Genomic DNA, 9,748 nt, shown 5'->3' with positions numbered 1-9,748 from the left:
GTGGTAATCCACCCTACTATAGGATCATCACTAGATACATCCTCTGAAGAGTTTCCTTCACCTGTTACCATAAAAAGGGGAGGAAGTCAGAAAGGAACTACTAAAATTGAAATCATCATAAAATAGTACCCTGAAACTTTGTTTCAGAAAAATAACAAAAAAAATGAGAGCTTAAAGATTCAGATATTAGGGGCTGGCGATATAATTCAGTTGGTAGAGTGCTTGCCTCACATGCACAAGGCTCTGAGTTCAATCCCCAGCACCACACAAAAAAATTCATATTTAGAGAGTTAATACTTTTATACACAATATAGTCTAGATTTATAATAAAGGCAAGTTAGTCTCAATTACATTTGAAACAACTGAGGTAATCCTAGATAAATTCAGGTATTTTTTAAAGGGATCTGAGGATATCTATTTTTGATATCATCATATACAGAGCCTCACATTGCACTGTGAAGAGTATAGAACAACACATTGTCTTCAGTCCTCTGTCAAGATAATAATACAATCAAACAAGATAAATACCAGTGAAGAAGATTCAGTGATAATATTAGTTCAAATTATGTTATTGTCCAATTTTCATTAGTCTAAAACACTACTTCTTCTAGACTCTTGAAATGCTTTTTATAACATAGATTGTTTTAAAGTGTAAGACGATGATAGGCAATGGCAAAATTAAACAAGGTTTATATGTTTAAAATAATTTCAATAATTCTTAATTTTCCTATGATATAGAATTGCCATGAAATTGAAAGCTGGGCTTGGTGGCACAAGCCTGTAATCCCAGAGGCTCAGAATGTCGACGCAGGAGGATCCCAAGTTCAAAGACAGCCTCAACAATTTAGTGAGGCTCTAAGCAACTCAGTGAGACCTGTTCTCTAAATAAAATATAAAAAAGGGTGGGGATGTGGCACAGTAGTTAAGCACCCCTGGGTTCAATCTCTGTTTTTTTTTTTTTTTTAATAGATGGAACCTAACACAAAACATGTAAAGTCATGCTCAAGAATCAAACCATTATTGTAGACTCTTCATTGAGTACATATAAAGCTATGTTTGAGAAGTAAACTATTATAGTGTCTCTTTTTTAGATAGTAACATTCCCTGTTTCATATTTGGGAAGAAATGAGTCCTGAGGATATAGCCAGGTTTTTCAACCTTGACATTTGGAGCTGGTTGACTGTTTCAAGGAGCTGTCCTGTGTATTTCAGAGGTTATTGGCCAGCATTCCTGGCCGCTCCCCAATTGTTGAAAGTAATGTCCCCCTTCCTATTTCCAGTTGTGACAACCAACAAATTTTCTCAGAAATTTCCAAATGTCCTCTGGAGAGGGGCAAAATTTAGAGATGTGACATTATTTTTTGCTAGTTAAGAAATCACATCTGGGGCTGGGGTTGTGGCTCAATGATGGAGCACTCGCCTACCACACGCGAGGCCCTGGGTTGGATTCTCAGCACTACATACAAATAAATAAAATAAAGGAATTGTGTCCAACTAGACTAAGAAATAAATATTAAAAAAAAGAAATCACATCTGACTTCTCAAAATGAGAAATACAAATGGCCAATATATGAAAAAGATACAATAGCATTAGTCATCAGGGAAATGCAAATCAAAACTACAATGACATATCTCACCCCAATTAGAATGGCTATTATCAAAATATAAATGCTGGTGAGTATGTAGAGACAGAGGAACTCCTATACAGTGTTGGTGGGAATGTGAATTAAGGATAGTCATTATGAAGGAGAGTATGAAGATTCCTTAAAAATATGAAAATACTTCGACCATAAGAGCCAGCTATCTCATTTCTAAGTATATATCTAAAAGAAATAAAATGAGCATGCCAAAGAGATAGTTGCATTCCCATATTAACTGTAGCACTATTCACAATAGCTAAGATATAGAATCATCCTATTTTCACATCAACAATTGGGTATAAAAGAATGTGGTGTATAACACAATGGAGTCTTTTCACCCATAAAGAAGAATGGAATCCTGTCATTCATACTAGAATGGATGGAACTGGAGGACATTATGTTAAGAGAAATAAGCCAGATACAGAACAAGTACCACAAGTACCATATGCAGAAGCTATAAAAGGTTGACCTGAATGTAGACAGTGATTAATAGAGTTTTGCAAGATGTATGTGCAAGAGGGTGGCCAATGGTTGTTGGATCTGATCAGGGTACTTACTATGTATGCATGTGTGAAACTATCACACTGAACACAATTAGTAAAATTAATACAGTTAAGCAAAAGAAAAAAACATACGTCTCTATAGAATAATTAAGAAGAATAAAGCATTTTACACGGAGAGTGAAAACCAAGAAAAAATTCATAGGGTATTTCTCACATTGTCTAATTAAAAACTTCCCCAAAGTGAATCGGAATATATTATATTCTATCAGCGAGTTGCATGCCCAGCTCCTTTTATTTTTACCTTGAGGCAGGGTCTCGAAAAATTGCAGAGGCTGGCTCCGAGCTTGAGATTCTCCTGCCTCAGTCTCATGAGAGACGCTGGGATTTGCCACTGAACCTTTTTATGTGTAGTCACTTAGCACCACATTAATCTGACAACGACATCTGACTGAATTTACTGTTATGAAGTTCCTTATCAGGATGGGGATGAAGCTCAGTGGCGGAGGACTTGCCTAGCACGTGCTAGGTAGGTCCTGTTTGGATTCCTAACCGCACAACCAGTTTCATATCCATCCCATCCTATTATCCCCGAAGCAAAATCTGCCCCTATTTACCCAATTCCTGTGGTGGAGCCTCTTTAATTTGTTGTAGTCTTCTCATCAGTTCTTCTTCTGTACTTTCACCTATGGTGGCTAGCAAATCGTTATCCCTCATAACCTTGTAATCTTCTTCACTCAGGTTATTCACAAATCGATAGAATGCTTCTTCTCGAGCCAATTGATCTATCTGACTTCTGCGTTGGGCCGAAGACCTATCTTCTTCTTCCTCTGAATTCGAGCTTTCCATCTTGATCTCACTAATTAAGAATTTTCTATTAAGTCACAGTTAAATTTCAAGGACCAGAATTCTGTTTCCTTTATTTCGTGGTTCAGTTGCAAACGCCAGGATCCCACGCTTCAGTTCTATCCCACATAAGCTTCTTCCCCAGGCATCTCTCTCAGTCCTTCTCAGCCTCTGTAGAGATTGTGCTTTAGACCTGCCCCCAGCCTAGCTACTAAGGTTGGTTGCCTAGGCGTCCATTATTTTTCCCATTATTACATAGCGGGGACTCTATACATGTTAGGTTTCATTTCATTGTAAACTCGCCCATGTTGCCAAGTGTTCGTGATACACCAAGCGCTTGAGCCTTGTCTCAGATGTTCCAGAGGCTTTTTCCAGTTCTGATAGGTCCCACTATTTTGAGAGTTAAATGACAGAGCCTGAATGAGACCAAGTTCATTACACAGTTGGCCCTTTTCCAAATGTCATGCCAAAGTTCTCTTAGTTAAATACAGTACAGTGATTCTCATTTTCAGATGCCCAAGAACTTCTCTGTTTTCTAATTGTGAATTCTTAATGTCATAGATGCTGATTAAAGCATCACAATATTTGGCAAATATTCAGCAAATCACCAGGGCCACAGCTCAATCTCTTCAATTGGGGCCTCTTGCTTTTCACTCTTAATAGCTTTAATTTTTGTTTAAAATACTCTGGCAGCATGTTAGGGAGTGTATCTCAGTTGTAGAGTGCATGTCCATGGCAAGGCGATGGGTGATGGGTTTGATCTCCAACCTGGGGATATGGGGAAGATTCTGGCAGGGTTGCTGCTAACCCAGATTTCCTTATGGGATTCTCCACAAAGGCATCTAGTTTCATTTTTATTTTGTTTTCTTGTAATATAGTAAATACTGAAACAAAAGTAACCACAGTGTCACAGGCACTTTAAAGCACAGGGGTCCTGTACCTGTAATCCCTGTGACTGGAGGCTGAGGCAGGAGGATATCACATTTGAGGCCAATCTTAGCAACAAGACCCCGGTCTCAAGTAAAAATAAATAAATAAAAAGGGCTGGGGATGTGGTCAGTGTTAAAGCACCCCTGGGTTCAATCCCTAGCACCCCCCAAAAAAATTCTATAATTGTTATTTTGCTTATAGTAATGGGTGCCGACTTTACTGATTTTGTTCCTTGTGTTACTGTAGTCAGCATGGCTTAGTGAAAAAAATGTTTATTTGCAATGCTATCTAAATTAGGCCTCTAAGTAAGAGTTTTTGGACTTAATATTTATTATCATCCCCACTTAACACTTGTTTTGGAATCCTTCATTTAAGTCATTCCTACGACAACATTTAGCTACAGAATTTGAGATGTGTTACACAATTTGACTTATTTAATAAATTAAGCCATCCATATAAACTGAGTCAGTTACTTTTATACATACTAGAGATATTGTCAAATGTTGCATCAATCTAGACTCCCAATTTACATTCCATGTGAGGGAAATGTTACATAAATTTATCAAAACATGCTGTACAAGATTTATATGTGTAATAATGTGTAAACACAGACAACTGATCTTGGTTATTTAATTGGAGTGGGAAAATGTTTCACAGAGATAGTACATTTAAGTCAATCTTTCAATCTAAGTGCAGTGTTCTACAGGTAAGTAGTAATTAAGCATGTGTTGGTGGAGAGAAACTATTGTCAGATAGAAAGAACAGAGTTGAAAGGCCTCGGCTTTTTTGGAAAACTATGGCCACACCTCTGGGGTTGAGATGGAAATGTGAAATTAATCCAAGAGGAAATAGTTGACAATTGCCGCAGTCTGGCTGGGCACAAAATCACGAGCCACTCAAGCAGGAACAAACCTTATTTTTTGAAACTGCCGCCAATGTTCTGTACGCCCCCGGGAAGATCGCAGATCCACACATGCCCAGTGGAAGTTCCTCCCCTGGAACTCCCTCCTACTGTACTTCCCCAACCAATGGGAACTCTCCAGGAGTCCCATAGCAGGCTGAGGTGAACAGCAGGAGTCCAATATCCATATGAATGCAAATCTTAACATAATCATATCATCTCAATGGCTAGCTGGCGTCACCTTTCAACCAAAAATGCCATGCATTATATACTTGGCTGACTCTTAGCAGACAATGACTATAAAATAGGTTTTGTTTTTTTCTTTCTACAACTAAGACACAATTAAGATATCTTATTTTTTAAAAATTTTTATTGGTTCTTTTTAGTTATCCATGCAATAGGATTCATTTTGATATAATTATAAAAGCATAAAATATAATTTGTTCTAATTCAGTCCCAAATACTTCCCCTTCCCTTCTCTTCTGCCATCCCCCATTCCCTTCCCTTACTCTACTGATCTTTCTGCTATTTACTATAGTTTCTTTCTTTCTTTCTCTCTTTCTCTTTTTTTCTTTCTTTCTTTAAATTAGTGTCTTGTGGATATAGCTGATGGTGAGATTCATTGTGGTTATTTTCATATTCATATATGTACATAGGAAGGTTAGGTCAGATTCATTCCACTGTCTTTTTTTTTTTTTAAATCCCCTCCCCTTATTTTGGATTAGCTTTCACAAATCAGAAAAAAAACATTTGACCTTTGGATGTTGGGACTGGATTTTTTTTTTTTTTTTAAGAACAAGCAGTAGCTTTTTATTTTTGCCTGCTTAGCATCCGAGGGGGTAAAAGTCTATTGCCCAATCTTAGTCCACCTGGTTTAGGTGCAGCTGAATTCACTGTCATGGTAAAAGTCTTATGACCCAGCCATGTCTAATCAGTTGTCTCAAGTTGTTGATAATTTTAATTGGTTTAAGCCTGAAAACCTGACCAAAAGAGGTTTGGTTAAGGGTTAAATCTGAGATGTTAGCTGGAACTTCTAAATGAGAATTTATTTTTCACTGTGGTTGCTAAATTGGTAGGATATAAACCAAAGATGCTTGTGTCTGTTTTGTTTACTTGATGGTGAGAAAAAATCAGAGAGAAGAAAACAAGTATAAAAATAGAGATAACAGAAAGATTTTGAAACATACTTGAAGTTAGAGATGCCTTTGCATTTTTGCATCTGTAAACCAGTGTACTCCCTTTTAAATATAAGTTTGTGAAGGATTTCTGTCACTTAACAATGAAGAGCACTAATAGTTACACAAGGAAAATGATATGATCAGATTGATCTAATTAGATATCAAAGAGTAATTTTTGATAAATTTGTCATGTAAAAGTTATTTTCTATGTTAATATGTATATTATTTGGATTTTGGTTGTGTTTAATTTTGATAAATAGAAAAATGGCAGTTTTTTTCTGTAAATTATTTAAGAACTATTTATTAGATACTGAAATTGAGTATAAGTTGAAAGAAATGAGCAGTATTTTTCATTTGCTAATGAACTAAATATGGTCATGGCATATAATGTTAATTCTGTTAAATCAATTTTCTCTGTACTATGAGATCGTTTCAAATTATTTCTATTTTTGTATTTGTTTCATATATTACACAATATATTCTGTTACCTTGGCCCAGTAATACTCATTTAATTCTCAAGTAAAGGAAAATATCCTAAAGTTAAGTAGTACAGAACATTTGGTTTATACTAAGAAAGAAAATTGTCCTGGTGGGAACTCAAATGTCTGTTCACTGATACCTTAATAAAGAGTGAGATAATGTTATGTGACCAATTAGCTCCCTGGTGGGATTTTTAAGATGACTAAAAGTTTAGCAAAGTCTTAATTAGTGGGAGGAGGTATGTGTCTGCATGTGTGTGTGTGTGTGTGTGTGTGTACACACATATATGATGTGTTTGTGTTTAAAAGATTTAAACAGATGTTTCATTAGGCTAATAATCATTAATTTTTATGTCATTTCTGGCTACTAGTAACAGATTTATTTCCCTAAAGTTTTGAAGTTTCAAATCTTGAGGCCCTACATTACATTTATTGTCTATTTAAAAGTCTTGCTTGTAATATCTATTCCCAAACATTACATTTTGATTTATGGAAAGGTTATAACTAATGTAATTCAATATGTAGGAAAGAGGTTTGAGTTGAGAATTTGAGAGATTCCAGATGAAATCTATGAACAATTTTCCAATCATTTAATCTCTGTAGACTTCAGTTTCATAAACTGTAATATGAAAGACTTGAATATATCTGTGAAAGTTTGATATAGTCAGTTGGTTAGACAAAGAAAACTACTCAGGAACAATTAAAACTAGTGCATGAAACAGGAAGCTGAATTGGCAATGTGAAGTTAAGAGGAAAAGTTGAATGGGGCTAGAGTTAGTGCCAGCAAATGCTGAGTTAAAAGAGAAGCCAAGGGATCAGAATGCACTTCCAAACTCCAAAGTCAAGCTAGGAACAACTCTCTCCCAGATTTATTCAAAGTGAGTCAGTTAAAGTGGAGGTTTGAGCTGAATCATAGAAGACAATTTAAGAAGATTCAGGGTTGATCCAGAGGAAGGTCATGATGACCTTGGAGAAGAATGCTATGAAGCTATAGCAGATATGAGACTTTGCTAAGTTAAAATATTTATATCTTGGATCTCTGAAGATTGGTACTCTGCTGTCTTGATAATTTATTGCTTATAAGGCGACATTTGAAATGGATGACCTCAAAGTATTTTTGTTTCACAATTTTATGAATATTGTTTCACAACTTAATGAATAAGAATATGACAGTGAGCTTTCTATTTTTATTTTTTAAACACTAAGAAAAATCTTAAACTTCAGAAAGTTGTCACAGAATATGCATAAGCCCCAAACATAGCATGTTAGCAGTCATTGCAAAGTTATAAATCATTTGATTTCTTAAGATTTTTCATACTTAAGTTCATAAATGAAGATGAATGGATTTACTATTTTGGAGGTGAGAGGAAAACCTAAAGGTCTATTTATCATCTGCTACATGCACTCATGGTATTATGCACTCTTAGATATATGCAAGACCTAGGTAAATGAAAGTGTAGTTGTCAAACTTTAAAATAAATCAGGCAATCATTTGTTTCTCCACAACACATCATCCTAATGTAAGAGCTTTTCACTAGGAGAAAAAATGAAATGGCTGAGCATTGCATACTGAAAACTACCATTTTAACAACTGATATTACTCAATTGCTATACACCTGTGGCTCAGTCACAAAAATGCGTGCTATTAGAATTGTTTGGTAAATTATCCTTTTAATAATCAATTCTTTTCACATGAAATGTCTTCATACAAATGCATCTTTAGATTACAATTAAGATCAGAAAATAAACAGCACTTGTAAATATATCTACAGTAACTTTTATAGGTTTTTAGTTTAAAGAGTGAAGGCAATAAAGATTGAATCACTACACAGTTTTGGACTACTAACAAGAAGTGGCTGCATATATTAAATTGTGAGGCCACAAATTATGTTAATCTGTTTACTTTCAAACCAAACAAGTGAGCATTCAAAAGAAGATGAAATTTTACTTCAAATGTATAAACTAGTAATGAAAACTGAAGTCTTTCGCTTCACTTAGAAGATATTCTAATATTGTTTTTCAAATAACAGAAACAAAATGCAATATAAAATAAAATTTACCACCTTAGGCCAAGGCTTAAAACAAGTAAAATGTTACACAATGTCATAAATTTTGTTTTCAATTGCTAGTGGCTTTTCCCAAGGACTCACCAACTGAGTATAACCCTTCTCCCCTCCACCCTAGTCCCGAGTCCTCAGATGGCTTGTTTGTAGTTCATTAACTTAGATGAGCACCTCCTGCTTTGGGACAATCGGAGACACTCTTGGATGGTGATTTGGACTTCAATTTCTTCTCATGTCCTGGTGGAAGGCTTCTGGACCTAGAGCGGGACCCGGTCAGTGATGGAGATCTTGACACTGAGGAGGACTTGGAGTTGGATCTTTGGGTAGATCTGGATTTAGAGGTTGATGAAGAGCTCCTGTGGAAATGAAAGCAAGAACGAGAGTGATCAATCGGATCCGGATCTTGGGGACCAGGATTGGCTTCTGGTGTTGGAATGGCTCTGACGACTATGCCCTGGGCTACAGCTCTGGCCATTGTAGTTGTCACTATCATAGGGCCACCTATCTGTGGGGCGATGTTCCCCAGTGGCAGCCTTGGTGGGCATCTAGGGGACGACCATAGCGGACCATCTGCACCCGTAGCTCCCTGCCATCCAGTACGATCCCATCTAGGGCATCCATGGCGTCCTTAGCGTGGTGCTTGTGGTGGAAACGGACAAAAGCGAAACCGTGGGACTTTTTAGTGAAGTGATCCCGTGGGATGTACACATCCCCGACAGGCCCATACTTCTGGAAGACACGACGCAGGGTGTTGGGTGATGTGCGGTAGGTGAGGTTGTCCACCTTAAGGGAGGTCATGCCCTCCACATTGGGAGGAGGACGACTGTAACTCATTGTCCCTAAGAGGTTTGTCTGGGGACCTTTCAATTTAGAGGGGTCATTAGGAGAGAGTAACCAACTGGGAGACTGAGCTTTGCCCAGAGGGCTGCTCTGGTTGCCTTGGGTTCCTTTGGCTCCGCCTCTTTGTCAGTTGGCTTATGCCTGTGGTGCTTAGAGATTTTAGAATGTTACACAGAACCCCGCCCATCACTAGAGCTCAGACCACCTGAGAGAGGAATGACTACATACCAATGTTTAAAAATGTGATCTTAATCATGACATGATCATTTTGTGACTTTACCCATATAAATCTAAGCATCCAGTTTTATATACGTATAGATATAACTCTCTGACCTGAAGTACTTTCGCACTGATTCATATATGCTAGATATA

General features: G+C 36.9%; 1 pseudogene; it reads right to left on the bottom strand.

The window, feature by feature from the left end:
- Positions 1-8,690: 8,690 nt before the first annotated feature.
- LOC114082786 (serine/arginine-rich splicing factor 2-like) lies at positions 8,691-9,370 on the bottom strand (annotated as a pseudogene).
- Positions 9,371-9,748: the final 378 nt, after the last annotated feature.

Source organism: Marmota flaviventris, chromosome X (assembly GCF_047511675.1).
Source record: "Marmota flaviventris isolate mMarFla1 chromosome X, mMarFla1.hap1, whole genome shotgun sequence".
NCBI classification, from domain to species: Eukaryota; Metazoa; Chordata; class Mammalia; order Rodentia; family Sciuridae; genus Marmota; species Marmota flaviventris.
Note: the sequence above shows the minus strand (reverse complement) of the source record. Positions and strands in the feature narration are given on the sequence as shown.